Source organism: Hypanus sabinus, chromosome 19 (genome assembly GCF_030144855.1).
Source record: "Hypanus sabinus isolate sHypSab1 chromosome 19, sHypSab1.hap1, whole genome shotgun sequence".
Classification (NCBI taxonomy): domain Eukaryota; kingdom Metazoa; phylum Chordata; class Chondrichthyes; order Myliobatiformes; family Dasyatidae; genus Hypanus; species Hypanus sabinus.
The window spans coordinates 44,077,510-44,097,159 of NC_082724.1; the positions used below are offsets into that span (position 1 = coordinate 44,077,510).

General features: G+C 38.2%; 1 long non-coding RNA gene across 1 annotated transcript; it reads right to left on the reverse strand.

Moving 5' to 3' along the window:
* Positions 1–397: 397 nt before the first annotated feature.
* Positions 398–7,090, reverse strand: LOC132377899 (uncharacterized). The gene is made up of 3 exons (XR_009506831.1): positions 7,055–7,090; positions 6,645–6,730; positions 398–1,462 (listed from the first exon to the last, which is right to left on the reverse strand). It is a non-coding gene; the product is annotated as an uncharacterized LOC132377899 (long non-coding RNA).
* Positions 7,091–19,650: the final 12,560 nt, after the last annotated feature.

A 19,650-nucleotide genomic window follows, 5' to 3' on the forward strand; every position in this document is an offset into this window, starting at 1 on the left:
AGATGTTCTATTTGACTGATAAAACAAACCTGAGAGGATAAGTGGCCCGCACTTTCAAATGTCTCTATACATAGAAAGTGAACATGTTTCCTTAGGTGCCTCTGATTAATGAAATATGTCTGTGTTTTTGCTTATTTTCTGACAACATAAGGTTGCCTTGGCTATCAATGCAACATGCCCATTGTCAGGAGAACCCAGATATACAAAGTGAGTGCTTTTCCTGTTTTTAGGATTCAAGGTATAAAATTCAGGATTTTTCTTTATCATTTTCCAGTACCCGAGTGTAAAGGGAAATAAAATTATTGTTACTCCAGATCCACGCAGCAAAAAAATCCCACAATATATATTGTGGCAAGCATTTGGTCCATAATGACAGATGAGGAAGCTCGTTGAACTCAACAACTGCTTTATTGTGATAGACACAAAACAGACCGGGCACCATGCCCTGGAGAGTGAACCCAACCAGTCTCACACAGACGGGGGAGGTGACCATCACACACCCCGGTTACAGTCAGGGTGACCCACAAGTACACAAGTGAATAACTGTATAACCCAAGCTAAAATGTAACAATAAATGAACTGTAACTCCTGACCTTAATCCCACAAAAGCATTTTAACATAAGAGTAATAAACAGTATTGTTCATTAGAAATGCAGGGACAGGCTGTCGAACTCACCCCTCCCCAGAGCGTCGCAATATAGATATAGAAGCAATATATAAGTAGCTGTTTGACTGTGGCAGTGTATACATATGATTAGCTTAAACACATGGACTGATTGGTTGTTTATGAAGCAATGCTAGGTGCAGGATAAAATGAAAAAGTGACTCTTGGAAAGAAAAACTTTTAGGTAAGAGCAGAGTACAGCAGTGACTATGTCAGTGCAGCTATGAAGAGTGGAGTGTAAGTGTAAAGTGGCGATGTGTGAGGGATGAAGAGTACTGAGGGTCTGTGGAGAGGAAGTGTATGTTGTGGTGTTGCAGGTTGATGTAGGTTAATGGATGGACTGTGATATACAATATTTTGAATAAAATTATTATATTTTTCAAACTTCCTGAAGTGTATGAAAGTGGCAAAGGGAAACTGCGAATGTAAATGATGTTGTCCCACAAGTAGAGGAAGTAAGATGGTTATTGACCTGTAGCCAAAAGCTTTTAATTAAACTGACAAACAGTTTGGGTTTGCCAGCAGATTTTAGTTTAAGTTCAAGAGGCAAACTGTTTGCATGTCACAATGGATTATCTTTCTTTGGTCCCATGAGATGGAAATGGCAAAGTAATTACAAACCTTAAATACATTTATTGCTTCTCCCACAAAGTAGGCTTTGAAGGCGCATTAGGTTTATAGATCAGTGCTTTAAGCTGAAAAGACATTTCAAAGCTGGGTGATCTTAAAGTTGATCGCCAGTAATGTGGGAGTGACTTCTCAATAATGACCTTCTGGAGACCTGGAAAATGCATGACCCTATGAAAGGACGTAAAATCATAATAATCAATCATGTTTGACTTAATAGCTGATAGCATTTCTTCTGGCCAGAGATAATAAAGTTTGAGTTTACATTGGTTACATCAAGGATCAACTCTATTGACCATATACAGTACACTTAGATGTAATAGGAATTTGTTCTGGTGTGTTAGTCAGGACGCCAGTTGCAACAAACAACAATAACATCCACAATCACAAAAAGTAAAGAATTATATATATATATAAATAGAGTGAGAACTTAGATACAGATACAGAATACAATATGCATAAATACCATCTGGTATTTACAAATTAAACTGTCAGGAGCAGGGGCAGGATTGGACCCAAATGCAGGACACAGGACACAGTTCGTGGCGGGCAGGAGGATCCCAGAGTTCAGGCAGGGCAGAAGGATCCCAGAGTTCATTGCTGGCAGGAGGATCTCAGTGTTTAGGCAGGGCAGGAGGATTCCTCAGGGCAGGCCGCATGGATCCTGGGCAGGGTCACCTCCCAGGCAGAAACACCGAGGCTTGGGCCAGTCGCGGACACCTGGGCAGTTATGGAGCAATAGGTGGAAAGGGCAGAAACCCCCGCCGGCCAGCAGCAATCCAGCCGGAGCTGCCCAACAGAGGTAATGGGTAGGAAGGGGTAGAACCTCCATCAAGCAGCAGCAGTCTGGCCGGACCTGCCCGACGGGGGCAAGGGATCAGAAGGAAGCTGGGTCCAGGGTGAGCAGCAGGACTACCGTGATACACTGGTAAATTCAGAAAGGCAACCAACAGCATGGCAACGTGAGCAAGACGAATAAGGTGGAACAGCAGGACCAGCACACAGGAGAGAAGCAGGGGAACAAGACCAACCGGATAGAGCATACACAAAACAGAGCAGCAACCAGGGCAGAACAGGATTCAGAGCCAGCAGTCCAGGTACAGAGCAGGTTAAACCAGCTTCAGAACAGGACAACCCCACAACCAGGCTCAGTCCCCGAGCCCCTTTATAAACACCTGCCCCCTAATAGGCAACAGGTGTACCTCCTTAAGCCAAGGTGATCCAATGGCTCCGTGTGACAGGAGGGCTGGCTGCAAGGCCTGGAGTCTGGAGTCTGCGGACCGGAGCAAGACACGGAAGGCGGGTTCCGGACCAGACCCCAACATAAACATTATTATTAAAAGTGGTTTAAGAAGTTTATATTGAGGTGCAGTGAATAGGATAATAGATAGAGGGGAGTGGAGGGCTAACTAGGATGGTTGATCAGATTATCCTCCTGGAGGAAGAATCTTTTCAGATGGCATGAAGTTTTAATTTTCATAGTCTTATGGTACTTTCTGAAGAGCGCTTTTGGAAAAGACATTTTCTAAGGTGAACAATTTCCTCAATGATTTTCCTGCCAGCTTTTTTTGTCCTGGATGCAATCAAGTCCTGCACGTCAAAGTTTAAAGTTCAATGTAAATTTATCATCAAAATAAATATATATCACCATATACAACACGATGGTTCATTTTTTTGTGGGAATACTCAATAAATCCATAGAACAATAATCATAGCACAGCACTGCTCAGAAAAATATTCAATCTCCATTCTCTATGCTGATTCATCATCATCTTTCATTCGGCCTACAGCAGTGTTGTTGTCAGAAAAATTGAATATGGAATTGAAGTTGTGCTTAGCCGCACAGTCAGAAATGTAAAGCAAGTAGAGCAGAGGGCTTAGCGCACATCCTTGTGGTGCACCTGTGCTGGTGGAGATTGTGGAGAAGATGGTGTTGCCAGTCCAAACTGACTGGGGTCTACAAGGAAGGAAATTGGGGATCCAATTGTACAAGGAAGTATTGAGGCCAAGGTCTGGGAGCTTATTGATTACTTTTGAAGCGATGATGGCATTGAATGGTGTGCTGTATTCAGTAATGGGTATCTTGATGCATGCACCTTCCCTATAAAGATGTTCCAGGGCTGAGTGAAGAATCAATAAGACAGCATCTGCTCTGGACCTGTGGCACCAATAGGCAAATTGGAATGGATGTAAGTCACTTCCCAGGCAGGAATTGGTATGTTTCATCACCAACCTCTCAAAACACTTCATCACAGTGGATGTAATTGCTACTGGATGATAGTCATTAAGGCAGGTACCGTGTTCTTCTTAGGCACTGGTATAATTGAAACCTGCTTGAAACTGGTGTATACCTCAGACTGCTGGTGCAAGAGGATAAGGATCTCAGTGAACACTCCAGCCAGTTGATCAGCACGGGTCTTTAGTACTTGGCCAGGACCACATCGGGGCTGGGCACTTTTTGAGTTGGGGTGGTAGGAGTTCATAATAGTTCCCCCATGCTTTGACAGTCAAAATGAGCATAGAAGGCATTAAGCTCATTTGGAAGCGAAACCCTGTTGTCGCCTAGATCGCTTGATTTAACTTTATAAGAGGTGATAGTATTCAAGCCCTGCCACAACTGTCACGCACCCTTCATTGATTCAAGTTTAGTCTGGAATTGTCATTTTACCCGTGTGATGGCTTTCTGGTGATCATACCTGGTCCTCTAGTAACTTTACTGGTCACCACACTTGAGTGTTTCTAATCTGCAGTGATGATAGACTGCAGTTCAGATTCAGATTCAGATTATTGTCATTTAGAAACCACAAATGCAATGCAGTTAAAAAATGAGACAACGTTCCTCCAGAATGTTATCACAAAAACACATGATAAAACAGACTACACCAGAAAATCCACATAACACTTGGTAATCCCCAATCCAGAGTCCGGAGAGGCTGCTGCGTATTAATATCGTGTTACCATCTTAGTGCATTCCCTGGAAAGGAGCTCCAATCCCACCAGACAAACAAGACCAAAAACTAAAGCTACAAGACCTGCACAAAACCACATAGTTACAACAGTGCAAACAATAGCATAATTGATTAAAAAAAAGACCATGGGCACAGTAAAAATGTCCAAAGATATTAAAAGACTTTAAGTTCGAAAGAAACCACCACACAGTTTCCACAAGTCCTCAGAGTCCCAATAGACACGTCATCCCATGCTGGCGGCAGAAGGGAGTACACCAACTATGGACTTCCACGGCGCTGCCCGAGTCAGCCTCACAGACGCAGCACACAATGAAAGCACCGTCAGACCAAGCCTCACAGACACAGCACACAGTGAAAGCGACATGATCGCAGCGGACTCCGAGTCCGTCGAACCTCTGAGCTTCCGACCATCCCCTCCGGCACAGCTTCTCCGAACACCGTCCTCTGCTGAGCATATTAAGATGGCCCTGCCAAAGGCCATCGGCATTGCGACCCCGAGGACTGGGGGCCTGTACTTCCCAGCAGAGACCCAGACCTCACAGCAGCAGCAGCAGCAACAAAGAAGGTCTTCCTGGAGATTTTCAGATGTTCCTCCATGCTCCCACGTCCGTTTTTCATCAGATTATGATTGCACACGGCACCCCGCTTCACAAATAACAGATAATCAGCTCTGGAGTGGCCGCTGCAAGCTGCGTCGTGCTGCCATCTTGGATCTATCACAGTTGATGACCTTTTCAGCTGACCTGACTAGTCACTGTAGTTTTCATGCTGTATGACATGAGAGGAGGCTGCAGCAAACTAGACAGTGATGTCTGATGTGAGGCTAGCTGATTATGAAGGTGAAAAATTAAATTTTGATCTGGGCTTTATTTTGGAATCTCAAAAATGGAAAAAGATGTTCTAGTGTTTTGAAAATTCTCCAATTTACTTGTTGGCACTGATCATAGGCAGGTCACCAGCATGAGCTAATCAGTACTTGATCCTTTAATCACTGGAAGAAAGTTGAATATTGGGTAGGGCAGTGAGAAGCGCAGGAGAATTGATGACCATGTTCCCTGTCGAGTTATTTCTACACTGTTGGCTCCACAGGAATATGTAAAATTCACCGCTATTGTTTTGAGGCCAAAGGTGAATTCTATATCAGAATGTTGAATAAGTCTGTTCACCAAGTGCTCAGCCAATCTGTCCTATCTTCAGAGTACAGTGTGTCTGGAAAACATATTAAAAATTCTGTGCATGAAGGCCTCAAGAGATGCTTCTCTGTGCATAAGTTGGGTGCTGTTGGTCCCTCATCTAAATTGGGATGAACTATAACAGAAGTTCCATTGGAAGTGTTGGCTAAGAAGCCCAGAAATAACCACATGGAGAAACAGAGTAAGGATGGGATGGAAATGGATGCAAGAAAGATTCACATACATGTTGCTGTGGCTGGAGTCCTTTTGTTATGGAAGAGACTTATTCAGCTGGCAATGTTGTTCCTGTAGTGAGGCAGAGCAGTGACATTACAGGTCCTTATAAAATCAATAGGTGTGTGGATAGTCACTGTCGATTTCCCAGGGTTGGGAAATCTAAAATAGAGGACATATGTTTAAGGTGATAGAGGACAGAATTGGAGGGGTCAGGGGGAAATATTTTTCACAGCATATGGAAGTGGTAGAGGCAGGTACAATTTGACCATTTAAAAGTATTTGGACATGAATGTGAAGGGTTTAGAGGTATATGGACCAAATGCAGGTATATTGGACTAGTTCATGTATGCAAATATAGGATGGACATCTGTCAATATGTTTACTGTAAAGTAGATAAACTGCTGTGCCCAGCAGCTTGTTTGCTCTTTAATAGATCAAAATACATAACAGAAAGCTAAACCTACATATTTTAATCCTGGAAAATTTAAAAACATTTGCAGTCCAACTAAACAAAAACACATCTGATATTACAATAAACACATGTATCTCTGTGCACTGATACAAGTTTATAAACTGAAACCCTTGATTTAATTCTCTTCTGGGCTTTTTTATATAATGTATCAAACCATAAGATGTATCTTAAATATTGTATTGTAAGGAAATACTTTAATGTCTAGTATAGATTGTTATTTTTCTTATAATTATCTAAGTTAAAATGTTAAATGGAGTCACTTATAGCTTATAGCACAACCAATTATTAAAGACATTTCTACACTAATAAGAGTCTCAATGCATCTCATTGACTAGCACAGAAAGCAGTCAGACATTATTTTTAACCACTTAAGTGAATCCAGCGTATAAAAAAAATTGAACTAGGAATCAAGTTGTTCAATATCAAATAGATTTATCTTCTTTTCTCTGGTCCTGTAGGATTTCATGACTTTGTTGTTATCAGCAGTAACGTTAATAACTTACTTGCATTAAGTTCTTTCCTTGACCACATTAATTGTAGTGAAAGGACAGCAACGTGAACTTGATATCACTAAGTTGATAAAATCAGCCTGAAATGAAATGAAGGTGCAGAAAACCAGCTCAGCTGGTTCATCAGATCAATTGCTACTGCAAATACAATTAACTTATCAAATACAAACAAAGAAACTGCTGGATGAGTTTAGCAGATGAAGTAGAATCTGTGGAGTGTATAAAACACATCTGCTATTATAATAAACAAGATTATCCCTGTGCACTGATACAAGTTTATAGACTGAATCGTTTGATTTAATTCTCTTCTGTGCTTTTTTTTTATAAATCAAACTGTAAGATGTCTTTTATACAGGGCTGTCAATGTTATGAACTGGAAGTATCTATTATGTTTTAATTCATACCTGCGAAAATTTCCAACTTTCTTCTAAACATTTTACCTCATGAAAGAAAGGAATCCAGTCTAAGACTGCAGCATACTGATCAGTCCAGTGCTGATTTTGCATTGACAGTGTGAGACAAACCCTAGTTACAGGAAGTGCTTCAGTGCTTAATCCTTTTCCAATGATTAACTTGTTGAATATTATCCATTAACTGTAATTATGCTGAGTTAATGCCCATTGAATGCCAATTAAACAAGCAATAATAGGCCAAAAGAGTATGCAAGAATAAGAATGTAGGAAGAAAAGAATTAGGAGCAGGAGCCTTTATCTTAGTTTTTGAATGAAATTAGCAACTAAAACTCTTCAGCCCTCCAGGGTAGGCAGTGTGAAAGATTTACCATCCTTTTGGCATGAAAGATCAACTGTTTATTCTTCTTCATGGATGCTGCCTTGCCTGCAGAGTTCCTCCAGCATTTTGTATGTTACGCCATGTCTCTACCTGTTGAATCCTCCAAGGACTTTGGACGTTTCAATAATCATATTCAAGAAACCCTGATCTGTGCAACCAGAGTTGTACAACTGTGCTCACCTCTATTTTCCTGATTGCTTTCATGACTCATAAAACCTGCCATATTTTTGCCTTCTGAGGTACTTTCATGTCTCAGTCACCAGACACAGTGCCAATAATGATTCTCTTCCCCACATTACATTTATCTCTGGATTTTCCACTTTGCTAGAACATCTGTTGTACTTTTATCAGTAGGCTCTGCCTCAATTTCCAACCACCTTTCATCAGATGTTAGATACAAAGTTCCTTTGATGGACCAGTAAATGCCTTTATATGTTTGTGTAATAAGCTACCTCAGAAGTCCAGCTCACTGTCATTCTTACTTATAGTTGTTTTTTTCTAAACTATTTTTTAAATTTTAACCTTTTCATGATTTTTTCTAATGATACTTTGGTGTCTGTGGTTTGCATGCTCTGTGCCAATTATACATATTTAGTATTTAAACTACCAAGTTTTCAAATAGGGTTTTCATTGACCTATTTAAACACCATCTGATTACCGGTATTTGCTTTAAAACAACTGTCTTCTCTGATGCTACAGCAGCTGTAGTGAATTTGTTATGGTTCTTTGTACAAAGTGAAGTTCCCTGCTACAATTAGGCATGGAGTAGAGTGTTTCACATCCAACATTGTTAATAGATGTTTAGCTGCTTTGATGGACATGGTACAGATCTTAACTGAAATTGTTTGGTTTAGAGTGCAATGCGTGGATCAGGTTTTCTCCAGAATAATCAAATTGCAGGTGTTTTTTGTCAGATGTTTGCTAGGTAGAAGTCTCTTGCACCTGTTTTCTAAAATCTGCTTGAACTTATTTATTTCAACCTTAATCTTGTAAAGGTCTGGAATGGATCCTTTTCACATCCATGTTAGTGAATTTGTTCATTATCCCCGCAAACAAAAACCTGTATGATATTTTGGTCATCACCATACAGAGATGCTTTGAAAGGAAAAAAAGAAATCATTTGGCAGCATTTTGAAAAGCTAACAAATGCACTTTACTCCCACAATAATTGAACATTATCATTCCCAAAGGCTTTGGGGATGAATCCATATTTCGTGAATGTTCTCGTTCTATTTCCCTGTGTATTTGGAAGCTATGTGGACAGCTAAACTATAGAGGTTCAAGGAAAGAAACAATTCATTTCCTTCAGCTCCCAACTAGTTTTGTTAGTTCATTTAAAAGCTACTTGTCTCATCATGGCAAGCTGAGATTTGTAGCTTGCTTAGTTTTTATGTACTGAAGCCACAAAACTGCCTTAACAATACAACTATGGATGTTTTAATGTTGGTTTATTTTAAGCTCAGTGTATTCTTGGAGCAGATTTGGTGACTGCAAAGAAGCAAATATATTACAGGAGTGGGAGTTTCTTGTGAAAATTCAATTTTCTGGAAGCAAATAGCATAATTCATTCTATCTGTTCTTCTGTCCTCTGCAGCATCTATAGGAATGGGAGGCCCCATGTGAGTGCAGCAACACAAGCATGTTTTAAACATACCAATTTTATTCCATTCTCAAAGGAAGTAAAATGTTATTTCCTGAAAATCATGTATAAATGCCAGTCTATTACACATCACAGTTGCAAACTTCAAAGATTCAGCAAAAATGTAATTCATGTTAGAAACTATGATAACACAATCCATCAATTAGCAAATCTGATGAGTTCAACCAGCCTGAAATTATGCCCTTGTCTTAATACGGTAGAACAACCCTATGGGGAACTAATCAAGTTACTAGACAAATAAACTTAGCATTCATTAATTGGCAAAGAATTTTCTACTTGACTAACAGGAAAAGCTGTGATTTCCTCTTCATAGTCAGCAGCTTTGTTCCTGGCAAGAACTACTAGCAGGAAAGGTGTGAACCTGGTTAGGCAGGTTACCTGTATAAAGAATATAGACAGTGGAGAGAAAGCCAAATATTAACCAAGCTGTGATAGATAAAGCATACCCGTTAAAATTAAGCTATTCCTGCATATAACTGTTCACGGGGGAGTGAATTATACAATTCAGGTTAAGCACCCCTTATCCAAAATTCTTGGGGCTAGAAGTGTTTCAGATTTCAGATATTGTAATACTTGTACCTGTATCACAAGGTATCTTGGGAACGGGAACCAAGTCTAAACACAAAATCCATTTATATTATATATACAGCCTATACATTTACTCTGAAGGTAGTTTTATATAATATTTTTAATATTGTTATGCATAAAACAATAAGAAGCATGTTGAACTATCAGAAAGGTAAGCTATCTTTATTAGGCGGCTATACTTTATTAGAATTTTGAAAAGATTTGGCATGTCAACAAATATACTCAGAAACTTCTATAGTTGTATTGTGGAGAGCATTCTGACAGGCTGCATCACTGTCTGGTATGGAGAAGCTACTGCACAGGACCAAAAGAAGCTGAAGAAGGTTGTAAATCTAGTCAGCTCCATCTTGGGCATTTGTCTACAAAGTACCCAGGATATCTTTAAGGAGCGGTGTCTCAGAAAGGCAGCGTCCATTATTAAGGACCTCCAGCACCCAGGGCATGCCCTTTTCTCATGGTTATCATTAGGTAGGAGGTGCAGAAGCCTGAAGACACACACTGTGCAATTCAGGAGCAGCTTTTCCCCCTCTGCCATTGGATTCAGAAATGGAGATTGATGTTTTAGATACTACCTCACTTTTTTTTAAACATACAGTATTTCTGTTTTTGCACTTCTTAAAAATCTATTCAATATATGTAATTTATTTATTCATTTATTTATTATTATTACTTTTATTTTATTTATTATTATTATATTTTTTCTCAGCTAGATCATGTATTCCATTGAACTGCTGCTGCTAAGTTAACTAATGCCAAGTCACATGCTGGTGATAATGAACCTGATTCTGATTCTGATTATCACTACCTTGGCTGCCCAGCTGGACAGTCAGTTTGGCAGGTTCTCTGTTTGCACAGTTGTTGGGTTGTTGTCTTCTGCACAATGGTTGCTTGTCCATCTCTGTTGTGTGTGGTTTTTCATTGATTCTCTTACGTTTCTTTCCATTTACTATGAATGCATGTAAGAAAATGAATCTCAAGGTAGTGTATAGTGACATATATGCACTTCAATATTAAATTCACTTTAAATTTTGATCATTGATAACTATAGAAAAGTGCTTGCATTCATAAAAATCTGTGTCATACCTAAACCACACAGATTAGAAAGACTGGCTCTGTTATAGGGGTCAAACTGGACACACTGGAGGCTGTGGTAGAACAAAGAACCCTACAGAAAATCCTGGCAATTATGGACAATGTTTCTCAACTTCTGCATGCCACCTTCGCTAAAAAGAGGATCACATTTAGTAACAGACTAAGCCAACTGTGCTATATGATGTCATTCTTACTCTCTGCCATTAGGCTCTATAATGAGTCAACCTATAACCAAGAAAGTGATGAACCCCTCCTGTTAGACTGTTTGAGGTACTTATTTTTTATTCTTTCTTACTTCTCTTCTAATAGCTGTATATTTGTATATCTGTGCACTTGTAATGCTACTGTGACACTGTAATTCCCTTTGGGATCAATGAAGTATACATCTATATCTCTGAAGACAGGCTTTAAATATCGGGTTGCCAAAAGCATGGAGAACATTTGGTGAAGTACAGAACAAAGACAGGACAGGTAGTACACAATCAAAGCAGCTCAGATGCTTTGTGGATGCTACATGAGTTGCTAAATAAAATCAAACTTTGCATTGGAAAAAGTGTGTATGATGTACATTAGAAAATTATTTCTATAATCACTGCATAAAAAGAACATTAAATACTTAGTCATAGAAACAGCACAGAAACAGGCCCTTTGACCCATCTAGACCATGCTAAACTATTATGTTGACTAGTCCCTTCAACCTACACCCAGCCAAAGCCCTCCATCCCCCTCCCATACATATACCTATCTAAATTTCTCCTAAATTTTGAAATCAAACCCATATCCACCACTTCTGCTGGTAGATCATTCTAGATTCTCACCATCCTGTGATTGAAGAAGTTCCCTTTCACTTTCCCCTTAAAAATTTCATCCTTCACACTTAACCCATGATTTCTAGTTCAACCTCAGTAGAAAAAACCTGCTTTTACTTACGCTATCTATATCCCTCATAATTTTGTATACATCTGTCAAATCTCCCTCATTCTCCTACACTCCAGTGAATAAAGTCCTAACCAATTTATGGACTAGAAGAGATGTGCAGGTCAAAGAACAGTGTCTGATTCAGAATAACAGTTGAATACTGAGTTCCTGGTGTCCTGCAAGGCAAATGTTGTGGAAAAAAAAATACACTAGACACAACTATGTCAAGAAGCTCATGCAAGATCTATCAGTGATGTTTCAATTTGCTGTGGAGCAACATGCCACGTCCTTCTAGAGCAAAGGGAGGATACGACAGCTAGAAACGACAAACCATGTGCTATCTATTTTCAATAAGGATAATCTGAAGTTGGTAAACACAAAGATGGATGAATTCCAAGATGCACCTTTCTGTTTAGTAGACCATAGTGGTATTAAATCTATTCCTGGAAGTGACTGCAAAATGTTCAAAGTTCAAAGTCTATTTATTATCAAAGTACATAAATGCACAACCTTGAGGTTAATTTTTTTATGGGCATTCAGAGTAAATACAAAGAAACTAATAATAATAATAATAATAATAATAATAATAATAATGATAATAATAAATAAGCAATACTTATCAAAAATGTGAGATGAAGAGTCCTTGATAGTGGATCCATAGATTGAGGGGAAAGTTCAGTGTTGGGGTAAGTGAAGTTAGTGAAGTTATCCCCTTTAGTTCAAGAGTCTGATAGTTGATGAGTAATAACTGGACCTGGTGGTGTGGGTCCGGGGCCCCTGTGCCTCATTCTTGATGGCAGCAATGAGAAGAGAGCATGTCCTGGATGGTGAGACTCCTTGATGCTGATGCTTTCCTGCGACAGCACTCCATGTAGATGTGCTGAATACACATCTTTAGCCAGTACAGGTACCGAAACAAAATTATGAAAACTGTTTCGATGCAATCAATCACATGAACAGCTTAGAGATGAATGTGTCACTATTGTTCACACATCAGGGAATCCACAAGGATAAAGTGGTGCAGAAAGAGGTGGCTCAGGGAGGCAAGCAAACTGAAACCATAGAAGGCCAACACCTTTCATCGCTATGGGTTGGATTGACAGTGAAGGTACTACTTCCATCAAATGATTTCATGTAACAGGCTGTAGTGACACAACACAATTTAGATCAGCAGGTAATGACAAAGAAAAACACTTCATATCAGAGGAATAGGTACAGGGTCAGATTGGAAAGGACCCGTCTGTCCAGGTACCCAAGACATTGTAAAGTGGAGAGACTGTTTTTCCTTTTCATTTACATGTTTAGGTATGGGCTGTAACATTTCCAGTGTGTGTATATGTGTTGTTAGACTTGTAGCACACGTCTAAAGGCTCTCTGTATTCTACTACAGTTGTTTGAGTGCAAAACAGGGTGGTACTGCTTTTACCAGTGTCAGTAAGCACACCACAGGAATATTGCTCATTGTCCTGTAAATTTGTTTGTCTAATAAAGCACTTTGCTAACTTAAAAAAAAATTATTTATAATTTTCTACAAACTACAATGAAGAAAAGAAAATCAATAATATATATAGAAGGATCATTGCCATATAAACAAAAATAACAGTAATACATGTCTTAACAAATGAGCAAGTCACCCATAGTAAAAAAGGAAAAAAAAAGAGTAAAGGAAAGAAAAGCACCCAATCTATCACTGATCCAACTCCAAGCCAACCATTATATGAGATAGACTTTTATTACCCCAGAACTACATATTGTAATAAAAAAAGGGGGGGGGGGGCAGCCTGCTACCTGATCAGATAAAAACAAAAGTAAAAAAAAAGCTGGAAATGTAGCGTTGGATTAGCAAGGGAAAAAAGAACAAACACCTGTCAATCTAAGTGAGAGTTATGAAAATATTCGAGAAAAGATCCCCACACCCTATGGAACTTTATGTCCGAATTAGAAAGTGAGTAATGAATCTTTTCGAGATCTGAACAAGACATAATTTCCCTAAGCCATTGCGCATGGATAGGGGGAACTACATCTCTCCATTTAAGGAGTACTGCTTGTCTGGCTAGAAGAGAGGCAAAAGACAATGTTCGTTGTTTAGCCAGGGTCAAATGCTTGTCAGGGTCTCGAAGAATACCAAAAAGAGTGATCAAAGGATCAGGTACCAAATGACAATTTAATATAGAAGATAAAGTTAAAAAAAAACCTTTCCAAAAATTTTCCAGATTAGGACAGGCCCAATACAAATGGAAAAGGGAGGCCTCACTTCCTTTGCATTTGTCACACCAGGGACTAATATCAGGATAGAACTTCACCAATTTGGCTTTGGACATATGAGCCCTGTGGACGACTTTAAGCTGCAGGAGACAATGGCGAGCACATAAAGAGATTGAATTGACGGATTTAAGAATTGAATCCCAAACCTTGTTGGACAAAGAAAAACCGAAGTCATGCTCCCAAGCAGTTTTAATTTTATCACAAGGGGCTTGTCTGAGAATCATAAATTTAATGCGAATAGTAGAAATTATGCCTTTGCCCAAGGGGTTCATTTGAAGAAACAAGTCTACAACAGTTTTATCAGGTGGTTCAGGAAAATGTGGTATTAAAGGGCTAATAAAATGTCTAATTTGGAGGTATTTAAAAAATGAGTATTCAGTAAATTAAACTTTATAGACAACTGTTCAAAAGACACAAACCGATTGTCTATAGAAAGGTCTTCAAAACGCCTGATACCTCTCCTACACCAGTCTTGGAATGTGGAATCTTGCATAGACGGTTGAAATAAATGACTGTATAGAATAGGACTAGAGAGGGAAAAACTATAAAGACCATGTTATTTTCTAAATTGAGCCCATATTCTCAGAGTATGCCTGATTACAGGATTAATAATAGATTTTGGCAATTGGCAAGGAAGAACAAATCCAAGTAAAGCGGGAATAGATAATTTCTTATAAGCGTTTAATTCCATTGCCACCCATGTTGGACAAGCAGACTGATTATAAAAGTAGGACCAAAAGATAATGTTATGAATATTGGCTGCCCACTAATATGAACGAAAATTAGGCAACGCCAAGCCACCTTCTCTTTTAGACTTTTGGAGATGAGCTTTATTGAGTCTGGGCTGTTTACCCTTCCATAGGTATGATGAGATAATAGAATCTAAAGAATCAAAAAAAACTTTAGGAATAAATATAGGTAAAGATTGAAATAAGTATAAAAAATTTAGGGAGAATATATGTATGGTATTGATGTGGATAGAGAATTGGTTGGCAGACAGGAAGCAAAGAGTGGGAGTAAACGGGACCTTTTCAGAATGGCAGGCAATGACTAGTGGGGTACCGCAAGGCTCAGTGCTGGGACCCCAGTTGTTTACAATATATATTAATGATTTAGACGAGGGAATTAAATGCAGCATCTCCAAGTTTGCGGATGACATGAATTCTAATTCTTGCGCTTCCTTATTTATCAGAAAAAGTCCACTCTTATGTAGATTAAGTTTGTATCCGGATAGCTGACTAAATTTATTGAGAAGTGAAAACATCAAAGGTAAGGAGGTGGTCAGGTTTGATATAAAAAATAACAAATCATTGGCTTATAGAGAGACTTTGTGCTCAAAACCACCCCTCCAGATCCCAGTCAGTTCAGTACAACTGTGAAATCCAATTGTCGATGGCTCAATAGCCAGATCAAATAACAGAGGGCTTAAAGGGCATCCGTGTCGGGTGCTAAATTTAAGATCAAATGGTTGGGATTGCTGGGAATTAGTCAAAACTGATGCAATTGGATGGGAATATAGTAACTTAATCCATTTAATAAAATTATATTGAAAATCAAATTTTTCTAAAACCGCAAATAAATAGTGCCACTCTACCCAATCGAATGCCTTTTTGGCATCAAGAGAGATAACACATTCAGGGGTCCCTGACGAAGATGAATATAGAATATTAAAAAGACATCTAATATTGAAAAAGGAAAGGCGATTTTTAATAAAGCCAGATTGATCCTCAGAGATAATTAAGGGTAAAATAGTCTCCAGCCTACTGGCCAAAACTTTAGTTAAAATTTTAGCATCTACATTTAATAGAGAAATTGGCCTGTATGAATCACATTCTAATGGATCCTTGCCTTTTTCGCTAAAAGAATGATACAAGTCTCATCAAATGATGCAGGCAATTTATTTTGTTTAAAAGAATCAGAAAATAACTAAACTAAGTTGGGATAAGAGCAATGAGGAAAATGATTTATAAAATTCTGTAGAGAACCCATCAGGACCAGGAGATTTACCAGGCTGCAAAGCAGAAATAGCAGAGGATATTTCCTCTAAGGATAATGGCTCATTCAATTTATGTTTAAGATCAGAAGAAAGTTTAGGAATATTTAAACTATCTAAAAATTGCATAACAGTAGTATTACCATTAAAGGATTCAGAGGTGTAAAGATGAGAGTAAAAATTCCTGAATGTATCATTAATTTCAGACTGGTCCACACTAATATTCCTATTACTCATTCGAATTTTAGTGATGTGTTGTTCTGCTTTAGAGCGCCTAAGTTGGTTAATTAAGGACTTACCAGATTTATCCCCGTGAATATAGAACTTACTCCGACTGCCCAAAAGTTGCCATTCAATCAGATAAGTAGAAGTAAGATTAAATTCAGTTTGAAGTTCTATTCTTTTCTTATATAACTCCGGGTCTTGACCTGGGCATATAATTGTATAGCTTTAATCTGATTGATCAGTTCTAAATGTTCTTTGTGAGTCTTTCTTTTCAAATTTGCTGTGTAGGAAATTATTTGACCTCTTAGATATGCTTTCATTGCGTCCCAAACCACCTGACTAGAGGTTTCAGGTAGTGCATTGGTATTTAAAGAGAATGTTATCTGATCCTCCATAAATTTTACCAAGTCGTTATCCGACAACAAGGTTGGATTAAAATGCCAGTGTTTATTTACTTGAGGGAGACCGGAGAGAACTATGGACAATGTAAGTGGGGCATGGTCTGAAATCAATATACTCTTATAGTCACAAGAACGGACGGATAGGATCAATTGATTATCAATTAAAAAATAGTCGATTCTAGTAAATGTATGGTGAACTTGTGAAAAAAAGGAGTAATCTCTTTCATGTGGATGAAAGAAATGCCAAATATCAGATATTCCATAATTAGAAAGAAAAGAGTGAATAAATAAAGCAGATTTACTTAATTGTCTAGGGATAGAAGAAGATCTGTCCAAAACTGGATCCAGCCAACAGTTAAAGTTACCACCCAATATAAGAGAGTATGAACTTAGTTCTGCAATGAAGAAAAAAAAACGTCAAAAAACCCTACATCATCCGAGTTAGGAGCGTAAAGGTTGCCTAAGACCACCTGTGTATTATAAAGTTTCCCCAAAACAATAATAAAATGACCATTAGGATCAGATATCTTATTATGAAGCTCAAAAGAAAAAATTTTGTTTATAAGAATTGAAACGTCCCTCTCCTTGGCTTGAAAAGTTGAATGAAAGTGTTGTCCTGCCCATAGTGCCATAAGACAAGAATTATCTGAGTGACAAATATGTGTTTCTTGTAAAAAGACTACCTCTGCCCTAAGCTGTTTAAGATGTGCAAACACTCTCCCCCTTTTAACCGGATGATTCAAACCCTTAACATTCCAACTGACAAAGTTCAATGGACTAACCATTGAACATAATAAGGAAAAAGGATAGCAGGCATTAAACCATATCTGAAATTCATATGTAATTCTGGGGCAGAAGTATAGAAGAGAAAAACAGGATGAAATTACATCCTGTATAGTACAAATATGTCAAAATTCCATATATAATATTAGCATTGGAGATCCCACCCACACCCTCTAAACCTACAAGAGAGCTGCAAAGATAAAGCAGCAAGCTCTCCCCAAGAAAAACTAACCCCCTACTGGACTTCCAATTAGGTAACATCTTAACTATCTCCACTCCAACTGTTTTACAGTAATGGAAATAAACACCAAAAAGCTTTAAGAGTTACAAACAAAGATTTACCTTAACGAGAAAAAACAATACATTCAAAGTTTGTAAATCTCAAAATATAATAATCGTCAAAAAAAACTTTAACCCAACCTTCCCGCTAGAGTTGACAAACTGAGAAAAAGATAATCTATAAACTCAGTTATACAGAAAAAAAAAACTTTAACGTCAAAGTAAGTAATCCAACCAAATTATAAAAATAAGAAAAAAACAAAAATAGCATCTTGAAACACAGGAAAAAAAACCACCAAAGAAAAATCCATTCGAGAGGAATTTTATCCAAAGCATCAACTGCTGCTTAAGGTTAAAATAATCTAACCAGAAAGAAAAAAAATCACAACCTTTAAAGAACTAAAATTATGTAAGATAGAAACTAAAATTGAGAAAATGGAAAGAAAACTTCAATAGGACAATGCAACATAATTAAGCTATTAATTAAAAAGATGCAACAGCTACATTTTAAATTTAAAAAAGAAAATATCAAGATTTGTAAAAATTGGAGACTGAAGTCTGAAAAGGAAAACAAAAAAACATTTAAAGGCGTCGTCACTTCACGAATCAATATTAATTTTTTAGTGCGACACCGACTCCATTTTGAAATAAAGTCTCCAAAGACCTTTAAGAGGTGTCTAATTACATAGTTTCACAATCAGCTCTATTAAGGAAAATGAAAACGTCCATACTGGAAAATGGAAATCCATCATATTGAAATATATTGAGTTAAATGGATAATGAAAAAGATAATAAAGATTAGAATATTAGAAAAAAACCCGTTATCTAAACAGAAACGAAAAAGGCTGAAAAGAAAAAGAGATCATATCATATCGTATCTGAGGAACTCGAAGTAGCAGATAGGCTATCAATGAAGGTCTGTGCCTCTGCAACCGAATTGAAATGTTTCAAATCGCCGTTCCTAAGCTTGATTCGGAGTCGGGCTGGATAAGCGAGAGACGGATGAAGTCCACAATCATAGAGAACTTTCATTACTCCTCTGTATTCAGCACGTCCACTCATAACTTGAGGTGCATAGTCATCTACTAAATGGACAGCATGACCTTTATATTGAAGTGTTTTACATTGGTGAGCTTCTTTAATTAGTAAATCCTTGATTTGGTAACAATGGGGGTGAATTATCACTGGACGTGGTCTCTGGCTATCTGCTGTGTGAGATGTAAAGATACGGTGCGCTCGATCAATCTCTGGAGGACTGGAAAGTATTTCGCTTCCAAAAATCTCACATAGAAAGTTTGAGAAAAATTCGACAGGAGGTCGCCCTTCAACAGTCTCAGGCAAGCCAAGAATTTGAAGATTTTGGCATCTACTCCTTCTTTCAAAGTCCATAACTTTAAGAGTTAACTTGCTATTATGCTCCTTTAGAGTAGAGCAAATTCTTTCCAGGTCTTTACAACGACGGTCTAGTTTCTCCATGACTTCTTCAACATGTGATAAGCGTTGAGCATGATTCTCCAGTGTAGAGTTGATTTTATCCAGTTTCAGTTCCAACGAACTAGATTGAGAAAACGTATCTTGTCGGGTTTGTTCTAACAGCAGCACAATTTCACTCAAGTTTGCTCCCGATGGAGTGTCTTTTTTTGCCTTAGGCTTAGATACACTCATTGTACAGCCAGCAACTTCAATAGTGGGAGGAAGAGTAAGAAATAAATGCAGGTATATGAAATGGAGCGGAGCGATAGTTTTAGCGACTTAAGCTACTGCCATCTTAACCAGAAGTCGCACTTTGCAAACTTAAATCAGCAGCTCTCCTAATCCTACTCAGTAAATAAGGGAGAAAATACTGAGGAGACTCAGAACAATTGTTTCTGGAGCTTGCTAATTTGAATTTATGTGTTTTAATCACAGATCTCAATTGTACATATTTGCGTCATGGAAATACCAATGCCCGTAATGGAAAACCTACAAAAGGTCATGGGTATGGCTCACTCCATCTCAGGTAAA